Source organism: Carcharodon carcharias, chromosome 18 (genome assembly GCF_017639515.1).
Source record: "Carcharodon carcharias isolate sCarCar2 chromosome 18, sCarCar2.pri, whole genome shotgun sequence".
NCBI classification, from domain to species: Eukaryota; Metazoa; Chordata; class Chondrichthyes; order Lamniformes; family Lamnidae; genus Carcharodon; species Carcharodon carcharias.
Genome location: NC_054484.1, coordinates 85,950,047 through 85,977,895, shown reverse-complemented (window position 1 = coordinate 85,977,895; position 27,849 = coordinate 85,950,047).

Below are 27,849 nucleotides of genomic sequence, written 5' to 3'. Positions count from 1 at the left end.
TGTGCATTCAGGATTTGATTGGTTTGAGCTTGTGTATTCAGGATTAGATTTGTTTGGGATTGTGCATTTGGGATTTGTTTGGAATTGTGTATTCGTGAGTATATTCATTTAGGACTGTGTGGTTGGGATTTGATGGGTTCAGGATTATGTATTCAGGATTACTTGGCTTTGAGGTTTTGTATTCAGGATTAGATTGGTTCATGATTGTGTATTCGGGATTGGATAAATTTGGAATTGTGTATTCAGGATTAGATTAGTTCGGAATTGTGTATTCAGGAATAGATTGGTTCAGGATTGTGTATTCAGGAATAGATTGGTTCAGGATTGTGTATTCGGGATTAGAAAGGTTTGGAATTGTGTATTCGGGATTAGATTGGTTCGGGATTGTGTACTCAGGATTTGATTGGTTCAGGATTGTGTATTCAGGATTAGAATGGTTCAGGATTGTGAATTCAGTTCAGATTTGTACATTTGGGATTAGATTTGTTTGGGATTGTGAATTCAGGATTTGATTGGTTTGGGATTGTGTATTCAGGATTTGATTGGTTTGAGCTTGTGTATTCAGGATTAGATTTGTTTGGGATTGTGTATTCAGGATTAAATTTGTTTGGTATTTTGCATTTGGGATTTGTTTGGAATTGTGTATTCACGAGTATATTCATTTAGGTTTGTGTGGCTGGGATTTGATTGGTTCAGGATTATGTATTCAGGATTGTGTATTCGGGATTGAATAAATTTGGAATTGTGTATTCAGGATTAGATTAGTTCAGAATTGTGTATTCAGGAAAAGATTGGTTCGGGATTGTGTATTCAGGAATAGATTGGTTTTGGATTGTGTATTCGGGATTAGATAGGTTTGGAATTGTGTATTCAGAAATAGATTGGTTCAGGATTGTGTATTCAGGATTAGATTGGTTCGGGATTGAATATTCGGGATTCGATTGGTTCAGGATAGTGTATTCAGGATTAAATAGGTTTGGAATTCTGTATTCAGAATTAAATTGGTTCGGAATTGTGTATTCAGGATTAGATTGGTTCGTAATTGTGTATTCAGGATTAGATTGGTTCAGGATTTTGTATTCGGAATTAGATTGGTTCAGGATTGTGTATTCAGGATAAGATTCTTTCAGGATTGTGTATTCGGGATTTGATTCATTCAGGATTGTGTTTTCAGGATTTGATTGGAATGGGATTGTGTATTCAGGGTTAGATTGGTTCAGATTTGTACATTTAGGATTAGATTTGTTTGAGATTGTGTATTCAGGATTTGATTGGTTCGGGATTGTGTATTCAGGATTTGATGGGTTTGAGATTGTGTATTCAGGATTAGATTTGTTCGGGATTGTCTATTCAGGATTAAATTTATTTGGGATTGTGCATTTGGGATTTGTTTGGAATTGTGTATTCGTGAGTATATTCATTAAGGATTGTGTGGTTGGGATTTGATGGGTTCAGGATTATGTATTCAGGATAACATGGCTTTGAGGTTTTGTATTCAGGATTAGATTGGTTCAGGATTGTGTATTGGGATTTGGATAAGTTTGGAATTGTGTATTCAGGATTAGATTATATCGGAATTGTGTATTCAGGAATAGATTGGTTTGGGATTTTGTATTCAGTATTAGATTTGTTCGGGATTGTGTATTCAGGAATAGATTGGTTTTGGATTGTGTATTCGGGATTAGATTGGTTCGGATGTGTACATTTGGGATTAGATTTGTTTGGGATTGTGAATTCAGGATTTGATTGGTTCGGGGTTGTGTATTCAGGATTAAATTTATTTGGGATTGTGCATTTGGGATTTGTTTGGAATTTTGTATTCGTGAGTATATTCATTTAGGATTGTGTGGTTGGAATTTGATGGGTTCAGGATTATGTATTCAGGATTACATGGCTTTGAGGTTTTGTATTCCGGATTAGATTGGTTCAGGATTTTGTATTGGGATTGGATAAGTTTGGAATTGTGTATTCAGGATTAGATTAGTTCGGAATTGTGTATTCAGGAATAGATTGTTTCGGGATTGTTTATTCAGGATTAGATTGGTTCAGGATTGTGTATTCAGGATTAAATTAGTTCGGAATTGTGTATTCATTATTAGATTGGTTCGGGATTGTGTATTCGGGATTTGATTGGTTCAGGATTGTGTATTCGGGATTAGATAGGTTTTGAATTCTGTATTCAGGATTAAATTGGTTCAGAATTGTGTATTCAGGATTAGATTGGTTCAGATTTATACATTTGGGATTAGATTTGTTTGGGATTGTTAATTCAGGATTTGATTGTTTCGGGATTGTCTATTCAGGATTTGATTGGTTTGAGCTAGTGTATTCAGGATTAGATTTGTTCGGGATTGTGTATTCAGGATTAAATTTGTTTGTGATTGTGCAAATGGGATTTGTTTGGAATTGTGTATTCGTGAGTATATTCATTTAGGATTGTGTGGCTGGGATTTGATTGGTTCAGGATTATGTATTCAGGATTACATGGCTTTGAGGTTTTGTATTCTGGATTAGATTGGTTCAGGATTGTGTATTCGGGATTGGACAAGTTTGGAATTGTGTATTCAGGATTAGATTAGTTCAGAATTGTGTATTCAGGAATAGATTGGTTTGGCATTGTGTATTCAGGATTAGATTGGTTCGGGATTCTCTATTCAGGAATAGATTGGTTTTGGATTGTGTATTCGTGATTAGATTGGTTCGTAAAAGTGTATTCAGGATTAGATTGGTTCAGGATTTTGTATTCGGGATTAGATTGGTTCAGGATTGTGTATTCAGGATTAGATTGTTTCAGGATTGTGTATTCTGGATTAGTTTGGTTCTGGATTGTGTTTTCAGGATTTGATTGGATTTGGATTGTGTATTCAGGATTAGATTGGTTCAGATTTGTACATTTGGGATTAGATTTGTTTGGGATTGTGAATTCAGGATTTGATTGGTTCGGGGTTGTTTATTCAGGATTAGATTGGTTCAGGATTGTGCATTCGGGATTAGATTGGTTCAGGATAGTGTATTCAGGATTAAATAGGTTTGGAATTCTGTATTCAGAATTAAATTGGTTCGGAATTGTGTATTCAGGATTAGATTGGTTCGTAATTGTGTATTCAGGATTAGATTGGTTCAGGATTTTGTATTCGGAATTAGATTGGTTCAGGATTGTGTATTCAGGATAAGATTCTTTCAGGATTGTGTATTCGGGATTTGATTCATTCAGGATTGTGTTTTCAGGATTTGATTGGAATGGGATTGTGTATTCAGGGTTAGATTGGTTCAGATTTGTACATTTAGGATTAGATTTGTTTGAGATTGTGAATTCAGGATTAGATTATATCGGAATTGTGTATTCAGGAATAGATTGGTTTGGGATTTTGTATTCAGTATTAGATTTGTTCGGGATTGTGTATTCAGGAATAGATTGGTTTTGGATTGTGTATTCGGGATTAGATTGGTTCGGATGTGTACATTTGGGATTAGATTTGTTTGGGATTGTGAATTCAGGATTTGATTGGTTCGGGGTTGTGTATTCAGGATTAAATTTATTTGGGATTGTGCATTTGGGATTTGTTTGGAATTTTGTATTCGTGAGTATATTCATTTAGGATTGTGTGGTTGGGATTTGATGGGTTCAGGATTATGTATTCAGGATTACATGGCTTTGAGGTTTTGTATTCAGGATTAGATTGGTTCAGGATTTTGTATTGGGATTGGATAAGTTTGGAATTGTGTATTCAGGATTAGATTAGTTCGGAATTGTGTATTCAGGAATAGATTGGTTCGGGATTGTGTATTCAGGATTAGATTGGTTCAGGATTGTGTATTCAGGATTAAATTAGTTCGGAATTGTGTATTCATTATTAGATTGGTTCGGGATTGTGTATTCGGGATTTGATTGGTTCAGGATTGTGTATTCGGGATTAGATAGGTTTTGAATTCTGTATTCAGGATTAAATTGGTTCAGAATTGTGTATTCAGGATTAGATTGGTTCAGATTTATACATTTGGGATTAGATTTGTTTGGGATTGTTAATTCAGGATTTGATTGTTTCGGGATTGTCTATTCAGGATTTGATTGGTTTGAGCTAGTGTATTCAGGATTAGATTTGTTCGGGATTGTGTATTCAGGATTAAATTTGTTTGTGATTGTGCAAATGGGATTTGTTTGGAATTGTGTATTCGTGAGTATATTCATTTAGGATTGTGTGGCTGGGATTTGATTGGTTCAGGATTATGTATTCAGGATTACATGGCTTTGAGGTTTTGTATTCTGGATTAGATTGGTTCAGGATTGTGTATTCGGGATTGGACAAGTTTGGAATTGTGTATTCAGGATTAGATTAGTTCAGAATTGTGTATTCAGGAATAGATTGGTTTGGCATTGTGTATTCAGGATTAGATTGGTTCGGGATTCTCTATTCAGGAATAGATTGGTTTTGGATTGTGTATTCGTGATTAGATTGGTTCGTAAAAGTGTATTCAGGATTAGATTGGTTCAGGATTTTGTATTCGGGATTAGATTGGTTCAGGATTGTGTATTCAGGATTAGATTGTTTCAGGATTGTGTATTCTGGATTAGTTTGGTTCTGGATTGTGTTTTCAGGATTTGATTGGATTGGGATTGTGTATTCAGGATTAGATTGGTTCAGATTTGTACATTTGGGATTAGATTTGTTTGGGATTGTGAATTCAGGATTTGATTGGTTCGGGGTTGTGTATTCAGGATTAGATTGGTTCAGGATTGTGCATTCAGGATTAGATTGGTTCGGGATTGTGTTTTCAGGATTTGATTGGATTGGGATTGTGTATTCAGGATTAGATTTGTTCGGGATTGTGTATACAGGATTTAAATTTTTTGGGATTGTGTATTCGGGATTAGATTGGTTCAGGATTGTGTATTCGGGATTAGATAGGTTTGGAATTCTGTATTCAGGATTAAATTGGTTCAGAATTGTGTATTCAGGATTAGATTGGTTCATAATTGTGTATTCAGGATTAGATTGGTTCAGGATTGTGTATTGAGGATTAGATTGTTTCAGGATTGTGTATTCGGGATTTGATTGGTTCAGGATTGTGTTTTCAGGATGTGATTGGATTGGGATTGTGTATTCAGGATTAGATTGGTTCAGATTTGTACATTTGGGATTAGATTTGTTTGGGATTGTGAATTCAGGATTTGTTTGGTTCGGGATTGTGCATTCAGGATTTGATTGGTTTGAGCTTGTGTATTCAGGATTAGATTTGTTTGGGATTGTGCATTTGGGATTTGTTTGGAATTGTGTATTCGTGAGTATATTCATTTAGGACTGTGTGGTTGGGATTTGATGGGTTCAGGATTATGTATTCAGGATTACTTGGCTTTGAGGTTTTGTATTCAGGATTAGATTGGTTCATGATTGTGTATTCGGGATTGGATAAATTTGGAATTGTGTATTCAGGATTAGATTAGTTCGGAATTGTGTATTCAGGAATAGATTGGTTCAGGATTGTGTATTCAGGAATAGATTGGTTCAGGATTGTGTATTCGGGATTAGAAAGGTTTGGAATTGTGTATTCGGGATTAGATTGGTTCGGGATTGTGTACTCAGGATTTGATTGGTTCAGGATTGTGTATTCAGGATTAGAATGGTTCAGGATTGTGAATTCAGTTCAGATTTGTACATTTGGGATTAGATTTGTTTGGGATTGTGAATTCAGGATTTGATTGGTTTGGGATTGTGTATTCAGGATTTGATTGGTTTGAGCTTGTGTATTCAGGATTAGATTTGTTTGGGATTGTGTATTCAGGATTAAACTTGTTTGGGATTTTGCATTTGGGATTTGTTTGGAATTGTGTATTCACGAGTATATTCATTTAGGTTTGTGTGGCTGGGATTTGATTGGTTCAGGATTATGTATTCAGGATTGTGTATTCGGGATTGAATAAATTTGGAATTGTGTATTCAGGATTAGATTAGTTCAGAATTGTGTATTCAGGAAAAGATTGGTTCGGGATTGTGTATTCAGGAATAGATTGGTTTTGGATTGTGTATTCGGGATTAGATAGGTTTGGAATTGTGTATTCAGAATTAAATTGGTTCGGAATTGTGTATTCAGGATTAGATTGGTTCGTAATTGTGTATTCAGGATTAGATTGGTTCAGGATTTTGTATTCGGAATTAGATTGGTTCAGGATTGTGTATTCAGGATAAGATTCTTTCAGGATTGTGTATTCGGGATTTGATTCATTCAGGATTGTGTTTTCAGGATTTGATTGGAATGGGATTGTGTATTCAGGGTTAGATTGGTTCAGATTTGTACATTTAGGATTAGATTTGTTTGAGATTGTGTATTCAGGATTTGATTGGTTCGGGATTGTGTATTCAGGATTTGATGGGTTTGAGATTGTGTATTCAGGATTAGATTTGTTCGGGATTGTCTATTCAGGATTAAATTTATTTGGGATTGTGCATTTGGGATTTGTTTGGAATTGTGTATTCGTGAGTATATTCATTAAGGATTGTGTGGTTGGGATTTGATGGGTTCAGGATTATGTATTCAGGATAACATGGCTTTGAGGTTTTGTATTCAGGATTAGATTGGTTCAGGATTGTGTATTGGGATTTGGATAAGTTTGGAATTGTGTATTCAGGATTAGATTATATCGGAATTGTGTATTCAGGAATAGATTGGTTTGGGATTTTGTATTCAGTATTAGATTTGTTCGGGATTGTGTATTCAGGAATAGATTGGTTTTGGATTGTGTATTCGGGATTAGATTGGTTCAGATGTGTACATTTGGGATTAGATTTGTTTGGGATTGTGAATTCAGGATTTGATTGGTTCGGGGTGGTGTATTCAGGATTAAATTTATTTGGGATTGTGCATTTGGGATTTGTTTGGAATTTTGTATTCGTGAGTATATTCATTTAGGATTGTGTGGTTGGAATTTGATGGGTTCAGGATTATGTATTCAGGATTACATGGCTTTGAGGTTTTGTATTCCGGATTAGATTGGTTCAGGATTTTGTATTGGGATTGGATAAGTTTGGAATTGTGTATTCAGGATTAGATTAGTTCGGAATTGTGTATTCAGGAATAGATTGTTTCGGGATTGTGTATTCAGGATTAGATTGGTTCAGTATTGTGTATTCAGGATTAAATTAGTTCGGAATTGTGTATTCATTATTAGATTGGTTCGGGAATGTGTATTCGGGATTTGATTGGTTCAGGATTGTGTATTCGGGATTAGATAGGTTTTGAATTCTGTATTCAGGATTAAATTGGTTCAGAATTGTGTATTCAGGATTAGATTGGTTCAGATTTATACATTTGGGATTAGATTTGTTTGGGATTGTTAATTCAGGATTTGATTGTTTCGGGATTGTCTATTCAGGATTTGATTGGTTTGAGCTAGTGTATTCAGGATTAGATTTGTTCGGGATTGTGTATTCAGGATTAAATTTGTTTGTGATTGTGCAAATGGGATTTGTTTGGAATTGTGTATTCGTGAGTATATTCATTTAGGATTGTGTGGCTGGGATTTGATTGGTTCAGGATTATGTATTCAGGATTACATGGCTTTGAGGTTTTGTATTCTGGATTAGATTGGTTCAGGATTGTGTATTCGGGATTGGACAAGTTTGGAATTGTGTATTCAGGATTAGATTAGTTCAGAATTGTGTATTCAGGAATAGATTGGTTTGGCATTGTGTATTCAGGATTAGATTGGTTCGGAATTCTCTATTCAGGAATAGATTGGTTTTGGATTGTGTATTCGTGATTAGATTGGTTCGTAAAAGTGTATTCAGGATTAGATTGGTTCAGAATTTTGTATTCGGGATTAGATTGGTTCAGGATTGTGTATTCAGGATTAGATTGTTTCAGGATTGTGTATTCTGGATTAGTTTGGTTCTGGATTGTGTTTTCAGGATTTGATTGGATTGGGATTGTGTATTCAGGATTAGATTGGTTCAGATTTGTACATTTGGGATTAGATTTGTTTGGGATTGTGAATTCAGGATTTGATTGGTTCGGGGTTGTGTATTCAGGATTAGATTGGTTCAGGATTGTGCATTCAGGATTAGATTGGTTCGGGATTGTGTTTTCAGGATTTGATTGGATTGGGATTGTGTATTCAGGATTAGATTTGTTCGGGATTGTGTATACAGGATTTAAATTTTTTGGGATTGTGTATTCGGGATTAGATTGGTTCAGGATTGTGTATTCGGGATTAGATAGGTTTGGAATTCTGTATTCAGGATTAAATTGGTTCAGAATTGTGTATTCAGGATTAGATTGGTTCATAATTGTGTATTCAGGATTAGATTGGTTCAGGATTGTGTATTCGTGATTAGATTGGTTCAGGATTGTGTATTGAGGATTAGATTGTTTCAGGATTGTGTATTCGGGATTTGATTGGTTCAGGATTGTGTTTTCAGGATGTGATTGGATTGGGATTGTGTATTCAGGATTAGATTGGTTCAGATTTGTACATTTGGGATTAGATTTGTTTGGGATTGTGAATTCAGGATTTGTTTGGTTCGGGATTGTGCATTCAGGATTTGATTGGTTTGAGCTTGTGTATTCAGGATTAGATTTGTTTGGGATTGTGCATTTGGGATTTGTTTGGAATTGTGTATTCGTGAGTATATTCATTTAGGACTGTGTGGTTGGGATTTGATGGGTTCAGGATTATGTATTCAGGATTACTTGGCTTTGAGGTTTTGTATTCAGGATTAGATTGGTTCATGATTGTGTATTCGGGATTGGATAAATTTGGAATTGTGTATTCAGGATTAGATTAGTTCGGAATTGTGTATTCAGGAATAGATTGGTTCAGGATTGTGTATTCAGGAATAGATTGGTTCAGGATTGTGTATTCGGGATTAGAAAGGTTTGGAATTGTGTATTCGGGATTAGATTGGTTCGGGATTGTGTACTCAGGATTTGATTGGTTCAGGATTGTGTATTCAGGATTAGAATGGTTCAGGATTGTGAATTCAGTTCAGATTTGTACATTTGGGATTAGATTTGTTTGGGATTGTGAATTCAGGATTTGATTGGTTTGGGATTGTGTATTCAGGATTTGATTGGTTTGAGCTTGTGTATTCAGGATTAGATTTGTTTGGGATTGTGTATTCAGGATTAAATTTGTTTGGGATTTTGCATTTGGGATTTGTTTGGAATTGTGTATTCACGAGTATATTCATTTAGGTTTGTGTGGCTGGGATTTGATTGGTTCAGGATTATGTATTCAGGATTGTGTATTCGGGATTGAATAAATTTGGAATTGTGTATTCAGGATTAGATTAGTTCAGAATTGTGTATTCAGGAAAAGATTGGTTCGGGATTGTGTATTCAGGAATAGATTGGTTTTGGATTGTGTATTCGGGATTAGATAGGTTTGGAATTGTGTATTCAGAAATAGATTGGTTCAGGATTGTGTATTCAGGATTAGATTGGTTCGGGATTGAATATTCGGGATTAGATTGGTTCAGGATAGTGTATTCAGGATTAAATAGGTTTGGAATTCTGTATTCAGAATTAAATTGGTTCGGAATTGTGTATTCAGGATTAGATTGGTTCGTAATTATGTATTCAGGATTAGATTGGTTCAGGATTTTGTATTCGGAATTAGATTGGTTCAGGATTGTGTATTCAGGATAAGATTCTTTCAGGATTGTGTATTCGGGATTTGATTCATTCAGGATTGTGTTTTCAGGATTTGATTGGAATGGGATTGTGTATTCAGGGTTAGATTGGTTCAGATTTGTACATTTAGGATTAGATTTGTTTGAGATTGTGTATTCAGGATTTGATTGGTTCGGGATTGTGTATTCAGGATTTGATGGGTTTGAGATTGTGTATTCAGGATTAGATTTGTTCGGGATTGTCTATTCAGGATTAAATTTATTTGGGATTGTGCATTTGGGATTTGTTTGGAATTGTGTATTCGTGAGTATATTCATTAAGGATTGTGTGGTTGGGATTTGATGGGTTCAGGATTATGTATTCAGGATAACATGGCTTTGAGGTTTTGTATTCAGGATTAGATTGGTTCAGATTTGTACATTTAGGATTAGATTTGTTTGAGATTGTGAATTCAGGATTAGATTATATCGGAATTGTGTATTCAGGAATAGATTGGTTTGGGATTTTGTATTCAGTATTAGATTTGTTCGGGATTGTGTATTCAGGAATAGATTGGTTTTGGATTGTGTATTCGGGATTAGATTGGTTCGGATGTGTACATTTGGGATTAGATTTGTTTGGGATTGTGAATTCAGGATTTGATTGGTTCGGGGTTGTGTATTCAGGATTAAATTTATTTGGGATTGTGCATTTGGGATTTGTTTGGAATTTTGTATTCGTGAGTATATTCATTTAGGATTGTGTGGTTGGGATTTGATGGGTTCAGGATTATGTATTCAGGATTACATGGCTTTGAGGTTTTGTATTCAGGATTAGATTGGTTCAGGATTTTGTATTGGGATTGGATAAGTTTGGAATTGTGTATTCAGGATTAGATTAGTTCGGAATTGTGTATTCAGGAATAGATTGGTTCGGGATTGTGTATTCAGGATTAGATTGGTTCAGGATTGTGTATTCAGGATTAAATTAGTTCGGAATTGTGTATTCATTATTAGATTGGTTCGGGATTGTGTATTCGGGATTTGATTGGTTCAGGATTGTGTATTCGGGATTAGATAGGTTTTGAATTCTGTATTCAGGATTAAATTGGTTCAGAATTGTGTATTCAGGATTAGATTGGTTCAGATTTATACATTTGGGATTAGATTTGTTTGGGATTGTTAATTCAGGATTTGATTGTTTCGGGATTGTCTATTCAGGATTTGATTGGTTTGAGCTAGTGTATTCAGGATTAGATTTGTTCGGGATTGTGTATTCAGGATTAAATTTGTTTGTGATTGTGCAAATGGGATTTGTTTGGAATTGTGTATTCGTGAGTATATTCATTTAGGATTGTGTGGCTGGGATTTGATTGGTTCAGGATTATGTATTCAGGATTACATGGCTTTGAGGTTTTGTATTCTGGATTAGATTGGTTCAGGATTGTGTATTCGGGATTGGACAAGTTTGGAATTGTGTATTCAGGATTAGATTAGTTCAGAATTGTGTATTCAGGAATAGATTGGTTTGGCATTGTGTATTCAGGATTAGATTGGTTCGGGATTCTCTATTCAGGAATAGATTGGTTTTGGATTGTGTATTCGTGATTAGATTGGTTCGTAAAAGTGTATTCAGGATTAGATTGGTTCAGGATTTTGTATTCGGGATTAGATTGGTTCAGGATTGTGTATTCAGGATTAGATTGTTTCAGGATTGTGTATTCTGGATTAGTTTGGTTCTGGATTGTGTTTTCAGGATTTGATTGGATTGGGATTGTGTATTCAGGATTAGATTGGTTCAGATTTGTACATTTGGGATTAGATTTGTTTGGGATTGTGAATTCAGGATTTGATTGGTTCGGGGTTGTGTATTCAGGATTAGATTGGTTCAGGATTGTGCATTCAGGATTAGATTGGTTCGGGATTGTGTTTTCAGGATTTGATTGGATTGGGATTGTGTATTCAGGATTAGATTTGTTCGGGATTGTGTATACAGGATTTAAATTTTTTGGGATTGTGTATTCGGGATTAGATTGGTTCAGGATTGTGTATTCGGGATTAGATAGGTTTGGAATTCTGTATTCAGGATTAAATTGGTTCAGAATTGTGTATTCAGGATTAGATTGGTTCATAATTGTGTATTCAGGATTAGATTGGTTCAGGATTGTGTATTGAGGATTAGATTGTTTCAGGATTGTGTATTCGGGATTTGATTGGTTCAGGATTGTGTTTTCAGGATGTGATTGGATTGGGATTGTGTATTCAGGATTAGATTGGTTCAGATTTGTACATTTGGGATTAGATTTGTTTGGGATTGTGAATTCAGGATTTGTTTGGTTCGGGATTGTGCATTCAGGATTTGATTGGTTTGAGCTTGTGTATTCAGGATTAGATTTGTTTGGGATTGTGCATTTGGGATTTGTTTGGAATTGTGTATTCGTGAGTATATTCATTTAGGACTGTGTGGTTGGGATTTGATGGGTTCAGGATTATGTATTCAGGATTACTTGGCTTTGAGGTTTTGTATTCAGGATTAGATTGGTTCATGATTGTGTATTCGGGATTGGATAAATTTGGAATTGTGTATTCAGGATTAGATTAGTTCGGAATTGTGTATTCAGGAATAGATTGGTTCAGGATTGTGTATTCAGGAATAGATTGGTTCAGGATTGTGTATTCGGGATTAGAAAGGTTTGGAATTGTGTATTCGGGATTAGATTGGTTCGGGATTGTGTACTCAGGATTTGATTGGTTCAGGATTGTGTATTCAGGATTAGAATGGTTCAGGATTGTGAATTCAGTTCAGATTTGTACATTTGGGATTAGATTTGTTTGGGATTGTGAATTCAGGATTTGATTGGTTTGGGATTGTGTATTCAGGATTTGATTGGTTTGAGCTTGTGTATTCAGGATTAGATTTGTTTGGGATTGTGTATTCAGGATTAAACTTGTTTGGGATTTTGCATTTGGGATTTGTTTGGAATTGTGTATTCACGAGTATATTCATTTAGGTTTGTGTGGCTGGGATTTGATTGGTTCAGGATTATGTATTCAGGATTGTGTATTCGGGATTGAATAAATTTGGAATTGTGTATTCAGGATTAGATTAGTTCAGAATTGTGTATTCAGGAAAAGATTGGTTCGGGATTGTGTATTCAGGAATAGATTGGTTTTGGATTGTGTATTCGGGATTAGATAGGTTTGGAATTGTGTATTCAGAATTAAATTGGTTCGGAATTGTGTATTCAGGATTAGATTGGTTCGTAATTGTGTATTCAGGATTAGATTGGTTCAGGATTTTGTATTCGGAATTAGATTGGTTCAGGATTGTGTATTCAGGATAAGATTCTTTCAGGATTGTGTATTCGGGATTTGATTCATTCAGGATTGTGTTTTCAGGATTTGATTGGAATGGGATTGTGTATTCAGGGTTAGATTGGTTCAGATTTGTACATTTAGGATTAGATTTGTTTGAGATTGTGTATTCAGGATTTGATTGGTTCGGGATTGTGTATTCAGGATTTGATGGGTTTGAGATTGTGTATTCAGGATTAGATTTGTTCGGGATTGTCTATTCAGGATTAAATTTATTTGGGATTGTGCATTTGGGATTTGTTTGGAATTGTGTATTCGTGAGTATATTCATTAAGGATTGTGTGGTTGGGATTTGATGGGTTCAGGATTATGTATTCAGGATAACATGGCTTTGAGGTTTTGTATTCAGGATTAGATTGGTTCAGGATTGTGTATTGGGATTTGGATAAGTTTGGAATTGTGTATTCAGGATTAGATTATATCGGAATTGTGTATTCAGGAATAGATTGGTTTGGGATTTTGTATTCAGTATTAGATTTGTTCGGGATTGTGTATTCAGGAATAGATTGGTTTTGGATTGTGTATTCGGGATTAGATTGGTTCAGATGTGTACATTTGGGATTAGATTTGTTTGGGATTGTGAATTCAGGATTTGATTGGTTCGGGGTGGTGTATTCAGGATTAAATTTATTTGGGATTGTGCATTTGGGATTTGTTTGGAATTTTGTATTCGTGAGTATATTCATTTAGGATTGTGTGGTTGGAATTTGATGGGTTCAGGATTATGTATTCAGGATTACATGGCTTTGAGGTTTTGTATTCCGGATTAGATTGGTTCAGGATTTTGTATTGGGATTGGATAAGTTTGGAATTGTGTATTCAGGATTAGATTAGTTCGGAATTGTGTATTCAGGAATAGATTGTTTCGGGATTGTGTATTCAGGATTAGATTGGTTCAGTATTGTGTATTCAGGATTAAATTAGTTCGGAATTGTGTATTCATTATTAGATTGGTTCGGGAATGTGTATTCGGGATTTGATTGGTTCAGGATTGTGTATTCGGGATTAGATAGGTTTTGAATTCTGTATTCAGGATTAAATTGGTTCAGAATTGTGTATTCAGGATTAGATTGGTTCAGATTTATACATTTGGGATTAGATTTGTTTGGGATTGTTAATTCAGGATTTGATTGTTTCGGGATTGTCTATTCAGGATTTGATTGGTTTGAGCTAGTGTATTCAGGATTAGATTTGTTCGGGATTGTGTATTCAGGATTAAATTTGTTTGTGATTGTGCAAATGGGATTTGTTTGGAATTGTGTATTCGTGAGTATATTCATTTAGGATTGTGTGGCTGGGATTTGATTGGTTCAGGATTATGTATTCAGGATTACATGGCTTTGAGGTTTTGTATTCTGGATTAGATTGGTTCAGGATTGTGTATTCGGGATTGGACAAGTTTGGAATTGTGTATTCAGGATTAGATTAGTTCAGAATTGTGTATTCAGGAATAGATTGGTTTGGCATTGTGTATTCAGGATTAGATTGGTTCGGAATTCTCTATTCAGGAATAGATTGGTTTTGGATTGTGTATTCGTGATTAGATTGGTTCGTAAAAGTGTATTCAGGATTAGATTGGTTCAGAATTTTGTATTCGGGATTAGATTGGTTCAGGATTGTGTATTCAGGATTAGATTGTTTCAGGATTGTGTATTCTGGATTAGTTTGGTTCTGGATTGTGTTTTCAGGATTTGATTGGATTGGGATTGTGTATTCAGGATTAGATTGGTTCAGATTTGTACATTTGGGATTAGATTTGTTTGGGATTGTGAATTCAGGATTTGATTGGTTCGGGGTTGTGTATTCAGGATTAGATTGGTTCAGGATTGTGCATTCAGGATTAGATTGGTTCGGGATTGTGTTTTCAGGATTTGATTGGATTGGGATTGTGTATTCAGGATTAGATTTGTTCGGGATTGTGTATACAGGATTTAAATTTTTTGGGATTGTGTATTCGGGATTAGATTGGTTCAGGATTGTGTATTCGGGATTAGATAGGTTTGGAATTCTGTATTCAGGATTAAATTGGTTCAGAATTGTGTATTCAGGATTAGATTGGTTCATAATTGTGTATTCAGGATTAGATTGGTTCAGGATTGTGTATTCGTGATTAGATTGGTTCAGGATTGTGTATTGAGGATTAGATTGTTTCAGGATTGTGTATTCGGGATTTGATTGGTTCAGGATTGTGTTTTCAGGATGTGATTGGATTGGGATTGTGTATTCAGGATTAGATTGGTTCAGATTTGTACATTTGGGATTAGATTTGTTTGGGATTGTGAATTCAGGATTTGTTTGGTTCGGGATTGTGCATTCAGGATTTGATTGGTTTGAGCTTGTGTATTCAGGATTAGATTTGTTTGGGATTGTGCATTTGGGATTTGTTTGGAATTGTGTATTCGTGAGTATATTCATTTAGGACTGTGTGGTTGGGATTTGATGGGTTCAGGATTATGTATTCAGGATTACTTGGCTTTGAGGTTTTGTATTCAGGATTAGATTGGTTCATGATTGTGTATTCGGGATTGGATAAATTTGGAATTGTGTATTCAGGATTAGATTAGTTCGGAATTGTGTATTCAGGAATAGATTGGTTCAGGATTGTGTATTCAGGAATAGATTGGTTCAGGATTGTGTATTCGGGATTAGAAAGGTTTGGAATTGTGTATTCGGGATTAGATTGGTTCGGGATTGTGTACTCAGGATTTGATTGGTTCAGGATTGTGTATTCAGGATTAGAATGGTTCAGGATTGTGAATTCAGTTCAGATTTGTACATTTGGGATTAGATTTGTTTGGGATTGTGAATTCAGGATTTGATTGGTTTGGGATTGTGTATTCAGGATTTGATTGGTTTGAGCTTGTGTATTCAGGATTAGATTTGTTTGGGATTGTGTATTCAGGATTAAATTTGTTTGGGATTTTGCATTTGGGATTTGTTTGGAATTGTGTATTCACGAGTATATTCATTTAGGTTTGTGTGGCTGGGATTTGATTGGTTCAGGATTATGTATTCAGGATTGTGTATTCGGGATTGAATAAATTTGGAATTGTGTATTCAGGATTAGATTAGTTCAGAATTGTGTATTCAGGAAAAGATTGGTTCGGGATTGTGTATTCAGGAATAGATTGGTTTTGGATTGTGTATTCGGGATTAGATAGGTTTGGAATTGTGTATTCAGAAATAGATTGGTTCAGGATTGTGTATTCAGGATTAGATTGGTTCGGGATTGAATATTCGGGATTAGATTGGTTCAGGATAGTGTATTCAGGATTAAATAGGTTTGGAATTCTGTATTCAGAATTAAATTGGTTCGGAATTGTGTATTCAGGATTAGATTGGTTCGTAATTATGTATTCAGGATTAGATTGGTTCAGGATTTTGTATTCGGAATTAGATTGGTTCAGGATTGTGTATTCAGGATAAGATTCTTTCAGGATTGTGTATTCGGGATTTGATTCATTCAGGATTGTGTTTTCAGGATTTGATTGGAATGGGATTGTGTATTCAGGGTTAGATTGGTTCAGATTTGTACATTTAGGATTAGATTTGTTTGAGATTGTGTATTCAGGATTTGATTGGTTCGGGATTGTGTATTCAGGATTTGATGGGTTTGAGATTGTGTATTCAGGATTAGATTTGTTCGGGATTGTCTATTCAGGATTAAATTTATTTGGGATTGTGCATTTGGGATTTGTTTGGAATTGTGTATTCGTGAGTATATTCATTAAGGATTGTGTGGTTGGGATTTGATGGGTTCAGGATTATGTATTCAGGATAACATGGCTTTGAGGTTTTGTATTCAGGATTAGATTGGTTCAGGATTGTGTATTGGGATTTGGATAAGTTTGGAATTGTGTATTCAGGATTAGATTATATCGGAATTGTGTATTCAGGAATAGATTGGTTTGGGATTTTGTATTCAGTATTAGATTTGTTCGGGATTGTGTATTCAGGAATAGATTGGTTTTGGATTGTGTATTCGGGATTAGATTGGTTCGGATGTGTACATTTGGGATTAGATTTGTTTGGGATTGTGAATTCAGGATTTGATTGGTTCGGGGTTGTGTATTCAGGATTAAATTTATTTGGGATTGTGCATTTGGGATTTGTTTGGAATTTTGTATTCGTGAGTATATTCATTTAGGATTGTGTGGTTGGAATTTGATGGGTTCAGGATTATGTATTCAGGATTACATGGCTTTGAGGTTTTGTATTCCGGATTAGATTGGTTCAGGATTTTGTATTGGGATTGGATAAGTTTGGAATTGTGTATTCAGGATTAGATTAGTTCGGAATTGTGTATTCAGGAATAGATTGTTTCGGGATTGTGTATTCAGGATTAGATTGGTTCAGGATTGTGTATTCAGGATTAAATTAGTTCGGAATTGTGTATTCATTATTAGATTGGTTCGGGAATGTGTATTCGGGATTTGATTGGTTCAGGATTGTGTATTCGGGATTAGATAGGTTTTGAATTCTGTATTCAGGATTAAATTGGTTCAGAATTGTGTATTCAGGATTAGATTGGTTCAGATTTATACATTTGGGATTAGATTTGTTTGGGATTGTTAATTCAGGATTTGATTGTTTCGGGATTGTCTATTCAGGATTTGATTGGTTTGAGCTTGTGTATTCAGGATTAGATTTGTTCGGGATTGTGTATTCAGGATTAAATTTGTTTGTGATTGTGCAAATGGGATTTGTTTGGAATTGTGTATTCGTGAGTATATTCATTTAGGATTGTGTGGCTGGGATTTGATTGGTTCAGGATTATGTATTCAGGATTACATGGCTTTGAGGTTTTGTATTCTGGATTAGATTGGTTCAGGATTGTGTATTCGGGATTGGACAAGTTTGGAATTGTGTATTCAGGATTAGATTAGTTCAGAATTGTGTATTCAGGAATAGATTGGTTTGGCATTGTGTATTCAGGATTAGATTGGTTCGGAATTCTCTATTCAGGAATAGATTGGTTTTGGATTGTGTATTCGTGATTAGATTGGTTCGTAAAAGTGTATTCAGGATTAGATTGGTTCAGAATTTTGTATTCGGGATTAGATTGGTTCAGGATTGTGTATTCAGGATTAGATTGTTTCAGGATTGTGTATTCTGGATTAGTTTGGTTCTGGATTGTGTTTTCAGGATTTGATTGGATTTGGATTGTGTATTCAGGATTAGATTGGTTCAGATTTGTACATTTGGGATTAGATTTGTTTGGGATTGTGAATTCAGGATTTGATTGGTTCGGGGTTGTGTATTCAGGATTAGATTGGTTCAGGATTGTGCATTCAGGATTAGATTGGTTCGGGATTGTGTTTTCAGGATTTGATTGGATTGGGATTGTGTATTCAGGATTAGATTTGTTCGGGATTGTGTATACAGGATTTAAATTTTTTGGGATTGTGTATCCGGGATTAGATTGGTTCAGGATTGTGTATTCGGGATTAGATAGGTTTGGAATTCTGTATTCAGGATTAAATTGGTTCAGAATTGTGTATTCAGGATTAGATTGGTTCATAATTGTGTATTCAGGATTAGATTGGTTCAGGATTGTGTATTCGTGATTAGATTGGTTCAGGATTGTGTATTGAGGATTAGATTGTTTCAGGATTGTGTATTCGGGATTTGATTGGTTCAGGATTGTGTTTTCAGGATGTGATTGGATTGGGATTGTGTATTCAGGATTAGATTGGTTCAGATTTGTACATTTGGGATTAGATTTGTTTGGGATTGTGAATTCAGGATTTGTTTGGTTTGAGCTTGTGTATTCAGGATTAGATTTGTTTGGGATTGTGCATTTGGGATTTGTTTGGAATTGTGTATTCGTGAGTATATTCATTTAGGACTGTGTGGTTGGGATTTGATGGGTTCAGGATTATGTATTCAGGATTACTTGGCTTTGAGGTTTTGTATTCAGGATTAGATTGGTTCATGATTGTGTATTCGGGATTGGATAAATTTGGAATTGTGTATTCAGGATTAGATTAGTTCAGAATTGTGTATTCAGGAATAGATTGGTTCAGGATTGTGTATTCAGGAATAGATTGGTTCAGGATTGTGTATTCGGGATTAGAAAGGTTTGGAATTGTGTATTCGGGATTAGATTGGTTCGGGATTGTGTACTCAGGATTTGATTGGTTCAGGATTGTGTATTCAGGATTAGAATGTTTCAGGATTGTGAATTCAGTTCAGATTTGTACATTTGGGATTAGATTTGTTTGGGATTGTGAATTCAGGATTTGATTGGTTTGGGATTGTGTATTCAGGATTTGATTGGTTTGAGCTTGTGTATTCAGGATTAGATTTGTTTGGGATTGTGTATTCAGGATTAAACTTGTTTGGGATTTTGCATTTGGGATTTGTTTGGAATTGTGTATTCACGAGTATATTCATTTAGGTTTGTGTGGCTGGGATTTGATTGGTTCAGGATTATGTATTCAGGATTGTGTATTCGGGATTGAATAAATTTGGAATTGTGTATTCAGGATTAGATTAGTTCAGAATTGTGTATTCAGGAAAAGATTGGTTCGGGATTGTGTATTCAGTATTAGATTGGTTCGGGATTGTGTATTCAGGAATAGATTGGTTTTGGATTGTGTATTCGGGATTAGATAGGTTTGGAATTGTGTATTCAGAAATAGATTGGTTCAGGATTGTGTATTCAGGATTAGATTGGTTCGGGATTGAATATTCGGGATTAGATTGGTTCAGGATAGTGTATTCAGGATTAGATAGGTTTGGAATTCTGTATTCAGAATTAAATTGGTTCGGAATTGTGTATTCAGGATTAGATTGGTTCGTAATTGTGTATTCAGGATTAGATTGGTTCAGGATTTTGTATTCGGGATTAGATTGGTTCAGGATTGTGTATTCAGGATAAGATTCTTTCAGGATTGTGTATTCGGGATTTGATTCATTCAGGATTGTGTTTTCAGGATTTGATTGGAATGGGATTGTGTATTCAGGGTTAGATTGGTTCAGATTTGTACATTTAGGATTAGATTTGTTTGAGATTGTGAATTCAGGATTTGATTGGTTCGGGATTGTGTATTCAGGATTTGATGGGTTTGAGATTGTGTATTCAGGATTAGATTTGTTCGGGATTGTCTATTCAGGATTAAATTTATTTGGGATTGTGCATTTGGGATTTGTTTGGAATTGTGTATTCGTGAGTATATTCATTAAGGATTGTGTGGTTGGGATTTGATGGGTTCAGGATTATGTATTCAGGATAACATGGCTTTGAGGTTTTGTATTCAGGATTAGATTGGTTCAGGATTGTGTATTGGGATTTGGATAAGTTTGGAATTGTGTATTCAGGATTAGATTATATCGGAATTGTGTATTCAGGAATAGATTGGTTTGGGATTTTGTATTCAGTATTAGATTTGTTCGGGATTGTGTATTCAGGAATAGATTGGTTTTGGATTGTGTATTCGGGATTAGATTGGTTCAGATGTGTACATTTGGGATTAGATTTGTTTGGGATTGTGAATTCAGGATTTGATTGGTTCGGGGTTGTGTATTCAGGATTAAATTTATTTGGGATTGTGCATTTGGGATTTGTTTGGAATTTTGTATTCGTGAGTATATTCATTTAGGATTGTGTGGTTGGGATTTGATGGGTTCAGGATTATGTATTCAGGATTACATGGCTTTGAGGTTTTGTATTCCGGATTAGATTGGTTCAGGATTTTGTATTGGGATTGGATAAGTTTGGAATTGTGTATTCAGGATTAGATTAGTTCGGAATTGTGTATTCAGGAATAGATTGTTTCGGGATTGTGTATTCAGGATTAGATTGGTTCAGGATTGTGTATTCAGGATTAAATTAGTTCGGAATTGTGTATTCATTATTAGATTGGTTCGGGATTGTGTATTCGGGATTTGATTGGTTCAGGATTGTGTATTCGGGATTAGATAGGTTTTGAATTCTGTATTCAGGATTAAATTGGTTCAGAATTGTGTATTCAGGATTAGATTGGTTCAGATTTATACATTTGGGATTAGATTTGTTTGGGATTGTTAATTCAGGATTTGATTGTTTCGGGATTGTCTATTCAGGATTTGATTGGTTTGAGCTAGTGTATTCAGGATTAGATTTGTTCGGGATTGTGTATTCAGGATTAAATTTGTTTGTGATTGTGCAAATGGGATTTGTTTGGAATTGTGTATTCGGGAGTATATTCATTTAGGATTGTGTGGCTGGGATTTGATTGGTTCAGGATTATGTATTCAGGATTACATGGCTTTGAGGTTTTGTATTCAGGATTAGATTGGTTCAGGATTGTGTATTCGGGATTGGACAAGTTTGGAATTGTGTATTCAGGATTAGATTAGTTCAGAATTGTGTATTCAGGAATAGATTGGTTTGGCATTGTGTATTCAGGATTAGATTGGTTCGGGATTCTCTATTCAGGAATAGATTGGTTTTGGATTGTGTATTCGTGATTAGATTGGTTCGTAAAAGTGTATTCAGGATTAGATTGGTTCAGGATTTTGTATTCGGGATTAGATTGTTTCAGGATTGTGTATTCGGGATTAGTTTGGTTCTGGATTGTGTTTTCAGGATTTGATTGGATTGGGATTGTGTATTCAGGATTAGATTGGTTCAGATTTGTACATTTGGGATTAGATTTGTTTGGGATTGTGAATTCAGGATTTGATTGGTTCGGGGTTGTGTATTCAGGATTAGATTGGTTCAGGATTGTGCATTCAGGATTAGATTGGTTCGGGATTGTGTTTTCAGGATTTGATTGGATTGGGATTGTGTATTCAGGATTAGATTTGTTCGGGATTGTGTATACAGGATTTAAATTTTTTGGGATTGTGTATTCGGGATTAGATTGGTTCAGGATTGTGTATTCGGGATTAGATAGGTTTGGAATTCTGTATTCAGGATTAAATTGGTTCAGAATTGTGTATTCAGGATTAGATTGGTTCATAATTGTGTATTCAGGATTAGATTGGTTCAGGATTTTGTATTCGTGATTAGATTGGTTCAGGATTGTGTATTGAGGATTAGATTGTTTCAGGATTGTGTATTCGGGATTTGATTGGTTCAGGATTGTGTTTTCAGGATGTGATTGGATTGGGATTGCGTATTCAGGATTAGATTGGTTCAGATTTGTACATTTGGGATTAGATTTGTTTGGGATTGTGAATTCAGGATTTGTTTGGTTCGGGATTGTGCATTCAGGATTTGATTGGTTTGAGCTTGTGTATTCAGGATTAGATTTGTTTGGGATTGTGCATTTGGGATTTGTTTGGAATTGTGTATTCGTGAGTATATTCATTTAGGACTGTGTGGTTGGGATTTGATGGGTTCAGGATTATGTATTCAGGATTACTTGGCTTTGAGGTTTTGTATTCAGGATTAGATTGGTTCATGATTGTGTATTCGGGATTGGATAAATTTGGAATTGTGTATTCAGGATTAGATTAGTTCGGAATTGTGTATTCAGGAATAGATTGGTTCAGGATTGTGTATTCAGGAATAGATTGGTTCAGGATTGTGTATTCGGGATTAGAAAGGTTTGGAATTGTGTATTCGGGATTAGATTGGTTCGGGATTGTGTACTCAGGATTTGATTGGTTCAGGATTGTGTATTCAGGATTAGAATGGTTCAGGATTGTGAATTCAGTTCAGATTTGTACATTTGGGATTAGATTTGTTTGGGATTGTGAATTCAGGATTTGATTGGTTTGGGATTGTGTATTCAGGATTTGATTGGTTTGAGCTTGTGTATTCAGGATTAGATTTGTTTGGGATTGTGTATTCAGGATTAAATTTTTTTGGGATTTTGCATTTGGGATTTGTTTGGAATTGTGTATTCACGAGTATATTCATTTAGGTTTGTGTGGCTGGGATTTGATTGGTTCAGGATTATGTATTCAGGATTGTGTATTCGGGATTGAATAAATTTGGAATTGTGTATTCAGGATTAGATTAGTTCAGAATTGTGTATTCAGGAAAAGATTGGTTCGGGATTGTGTATTCAGGAATAGATTGGTTTTGGATTGTGTATTCGGGATTAGATAGGTTTGGAATTGTGTATTCAGAAATAGATTGGTTCAGGATTGTGTATTCAGGATTAGATTGGTTCGGGATTGAATATTCGGGATTAGATTGGTTCAGGATAGTGTATTCAGGATTAAATAGGTTTGGAATTCTGTATTCAGAATTAAATTGGTTCAGAATTGTGTATTCAGGATTAGATTGGTTCGTAATTGTGTATTCAGGATTAGATTGGTTCAGGATTTTGTATTCGGAATTAGATTGGTTCAGGATGGTGTATTCAGGATAAGATTCTTTCAGGATTGTGTATTCGGGATTTGATTCATTCAGGATTGTGTTTTCAGGATTTGATTGGAATGGGATTGTGTATTCAGGGTTAGATTGGTCCAGATTTGTACATTTAGGATTAGATTTGTTTGAGATTGTGAATTCAGGATTTGATTGGTTCGGGATTGTGTATTCAGGATTTGATGGGTTTGAGATTGTGTATTCAGGATTAGATTTGTTCGGGATTGTCTATTCAGGATTAAATTTATTTGGGATTGTGCATTTGGGATTTGTTTGGAATTGTGTATTCGTGAGTATATTCATTAAGGAATGTGTGGTTGGGATTTGATGGGTTCAGGATTATGTATTCAGGATAACATGGCTTTGAGGTTTTGTATTCAGGATTAGATTGGTTCAGGATTGTGTATTGGGATTTGGATAAGTTTGGGATTGTTTATTCAGGATTAGATTATATCGGAATTGTGTATTCAGGAATAGATTGGTTTGGGATTTTGTATTCAGTATTAGATTTGTTCGGGATTGTGTATTCAGGAATAGATTGGTTTTGGATTGTGTATTCGGGATTAGATTGGTTCGGATGTGTACATTTGGGATTAGATTTGTTTGGGATTGTGAATTCAGGATTTGATTGGTTCGGGGTTGTGTATTCAGGATTAAATTTATTTGGGATTGTGCATTTGGGATTTGTTTGGAATTTTGTATTCGTGAGTATATTCATTTAGGATTGTGTGGTTGGGATTTGATGGGTTCAGGTTTATGTATTCAGGATTACATGGCTTTGAGGTTTTGTATTCCGGATTAGATTGGTTCAGGATTTTGTATTGGGATTGGATAAGTTTGGAATTGTGTATTCAGGATTAGATTAGTTCGGAATTGTGTATTCAGGAATAGATTGGTTCGGGATTGTGTATTCAGGATTAGATTGGTTCAGGATTGTGTAGTCAGGATTAAATTAGTTCGGAATTGTGTATTCATTATTAGATTGGTTCGGGATTGTGTATTCGGGATTTGATTGGTTCAGGATTGTGTATTCGGGATTAGATAGGTTTTGAATTCTGTATTCAGGATTAAATTGGTTCAGAATTGTGTATTCAGGATTAGATTGGTTCAGATTTATACATTTGGGATTAGATTTGTTTGGGATTGTTAATTCAGGATTTGATTGTTTCGGGATTGTCTATTCAGGATTTGATTGGTTTGAGCTAGTGTATTCAGGATTAGATTTGTTCGGGATTGTGTATTCAGGATTAAATTTGTTTGTGATTGTGCAAATGGGATTTGTTTGGAATTGTGTATTCGTGAGTATATTCATTTAGGATTGTGTGGCTGGGATTTGATTGGTTCAGGATTATGTATTCAGGATTACATGGCTTTGAGGTTTTGTATTCTGGATTAGATTGGTTCAGGATTGTGTATTCGGGATTGGACAAGTTTGGAATTGTGTATTCAGGATTAGATTAGTTCAGAATTGTGTATTCAGGAATAGATTGGTTTGGCATTGTGTATTCAGGATTAGATTGGTTCGGGATTCTCTATTCAGGAATAGATTGGTTTTGGATTGTGTATTCGTGATTAGATTGGTTCGTAAAAGTGTATTCAGGATTAGATTGGTTCAGGACTTTGTATTCGGGATTAGATTGGTTCAGGATTGTGTATTCAGGATTAGATTGTTTCAAGATTGTGTATTCTGGATTAGTTTGGTTCTGGATTGTGTTTTCAGGATTTGATTGGATTGGGATTGTGTATTCAGGATTAGATTGGTTCAGATTTGTACATTTGGGATTAGATTTGTTTGGGATTGTGAATTCAGGATTTGATTGGTTCGGGGTTGTTTATTCAGGATTAGATTGGTTCAGGATTGTGCATTCAGGATTAGATTGGTTCGGGATTGTGTTTTCAGGATTTGATTGGATTGGGATTGTGTATTCAGGATTAGATTTGTTCGGGATTGTGTATACAGGATTTAAATTTTTTGGGATTGTGTATTCGGGATTAGATTGGTTCAGGATTGTGTATTCGGGATTAGATAGGTTTGGAATTCTGTATTCAGGATTAAATTGGTTCAGAATTGTGTATTCAGGATTAGATTGGTTCATAATTGTGTATTCAGGATTAGATTGGTTCAGGATTGTGTATTCGTGATTAGATTGGTTCAGGATTGTGTATTGAGGATTAGATTGTTTCAGGATTGTGTATTCGGGATTTGATTGGTTCAGGATTGTGTTTTCAGGATGTGATTGGATTGGGATTGTGTATTCAGGATTAGATTGGTTCAGATTTGTACATTTGGGATTAGATTTGTTTGGGATTGTGAATTCAGGATTTGTTTGGTTCGGGATTGTGCATTCAGGATTTGATTGGTTTGAGCTTGTGTATTCAGGATTAGATTTGTTTGGGATTGTGCATTTGGGATTTGTTTGGAATTGTGTATTCGTGAGTATATTCATTTAGGACTGTGTGGTTGGGATTTGATGGGTTCAGGATTATGTATTCAGGATTACTTGGCTTTGAGGTTTTGTATTCAGGATTAGATTGGTTCATGATTGTGTATTCGGGATTGGATAAATTTGGAATTGTGTATTCAGGATTAGATTAGTTCGGAATTGTGTATTCAGGAATAGATTGGTTCAGGATTGTGTATTCAGGAATAGATTGGTTCAGGATTGTGTATTCGGGATTAGAAAGGTTTGGAATTGTGTATTCGGGATTAGATTGGTTCGGGATTGTGTACTCAGGATTTGATTGTTTCAGGATTGTGTATTCAGGATTAGAATGGTTCAGGATTGTGAATTCAGTTCAGATTTGTACATTTGGGATTAGATTTGTTTGGGATTGTGAATTCAGGATTTGATTGGTTTGGGATTGTGTATTCAGGATTTGATTGGTTTGAGCTTGTGTATTCAGGATTAGATTTGTTTGGGATTGTGTATTCAGGATTAAATTTGTTTGGGATTTTGCATTTGGGATTTGTTTGGAATTGTGTATTCACGAGTATATTCATTTAGGTTTGTGTGGCTGGGATTTGATTGGTACAGGATTATGTATTCAGGATTGTGTATTCGGGATTGAATAAATTTGGAATTGTGTATTCAGGATTAGATTAGTTCAGAATTGTGTATTCAGGAAAAGATTGGTTCGGGATTGTGTATTCAGTATTAGATTGGTTCGGGATTGTGTATTCAGGAATAGATTGGTTTTGGATTGTGTATTCGGGATTAGATAGGTTTGGAATTGTGTATTCAGAAATAGATTGGTTCAGGATTGTGTATTCAGGATTAGATTGGTTCGGGATTGAATATTCGGGATTAGATTGGTTCAGGATAGTGTATTCAAGATTAGATAGGTTTGGAATTCTGTATTCAGAATTAAATTGGTTCGGAATTGTGTATTCAGGATTAGATTGGTTCGTAATTGTGTATTCAGGATTAGATTGGTTCAGGATTTTGTATTCGGGATTAGATTGGTTCAGGATTGTGTATTCAGGATAAGATTCTTTCAGGATTGTGTATTCGGGATTTGATTCATTCAGGATTGTGTTTTCAGGATTTGATTGGAATGGGATTGTGTATTCAGGGTTAGATTGGTTCAGATTTGTACATTTAGGATTAGATTTGTTTGAGATTGTGAATTCAGGATTTGATTGGTTCGGGATTGTGTATTCAGGATTTGATGGGTTTGAGATTGTGTATTCAGGATTAGATTTGTTCGGGATTGTCTATCCAGGATTAAATTTATTTGAGATTGTGCATTTGGGATTTGTTTGGAATTGTGTATTCACGAGTATATTCATTTAGGTTTGTGTGGCTGGGATTTGATTGGTTCAGGATTATGTATTCAGGATTGTGTATTCGGGATTGAATAAATTTGGAATTTTGTATTCAGGATTAGATTAGTTCAGAATTGTGTATTCAGGAAAAGATTGGTTCGGGATTGTGTATTCAGTATTAGATTGGTTCGGGATTGTGTATTCAGGAATAGATTGGTTTTGGATTGTGTATTCGGGATTAGATAGGTTTGGAATTGTGTATTCAGAAATAGATTGGTTCAGGATTGTGTATTCAGGATTAGATTGGTTCGGGATTGAATATTCGGGATTAGATTGGTTCAGGATTTTGTATTCAGGATTAAATAGGTTTGGAATTCTGTATTCAGAATTAAATTGGTTCGGAATTGTGTATTCAGGATTAGATTGGTTCGTAATTGTGTATTCAGGATTAGATTGGTTCAGGATTTTGTATTCGGAATTAGATTGGTTCAGGATGGTGTATTCAGGATAAGATTCTTTCAGGATTGTGTATTCGGGATTTGATTCATTCAGGATTGTGTTTTCAGGATTTGATTGGAATGGGATTGTGTATTCAGGGTTAGATTGGTCCAGATTTGTACATTTAGGATTAGATTTGTTTGAGATTGTGAATTCAGGATTTGATTGGTTCGGGATTGTGTATTCAGGATTTGATGGGTTTGAGATTGTGTATTCAGGATTAGATTTGTTCGGGATTGTCTATTCAGGATTAAATTTATTTGGGATTGTGCATTTGGGATTTGTTTGGAATTGTG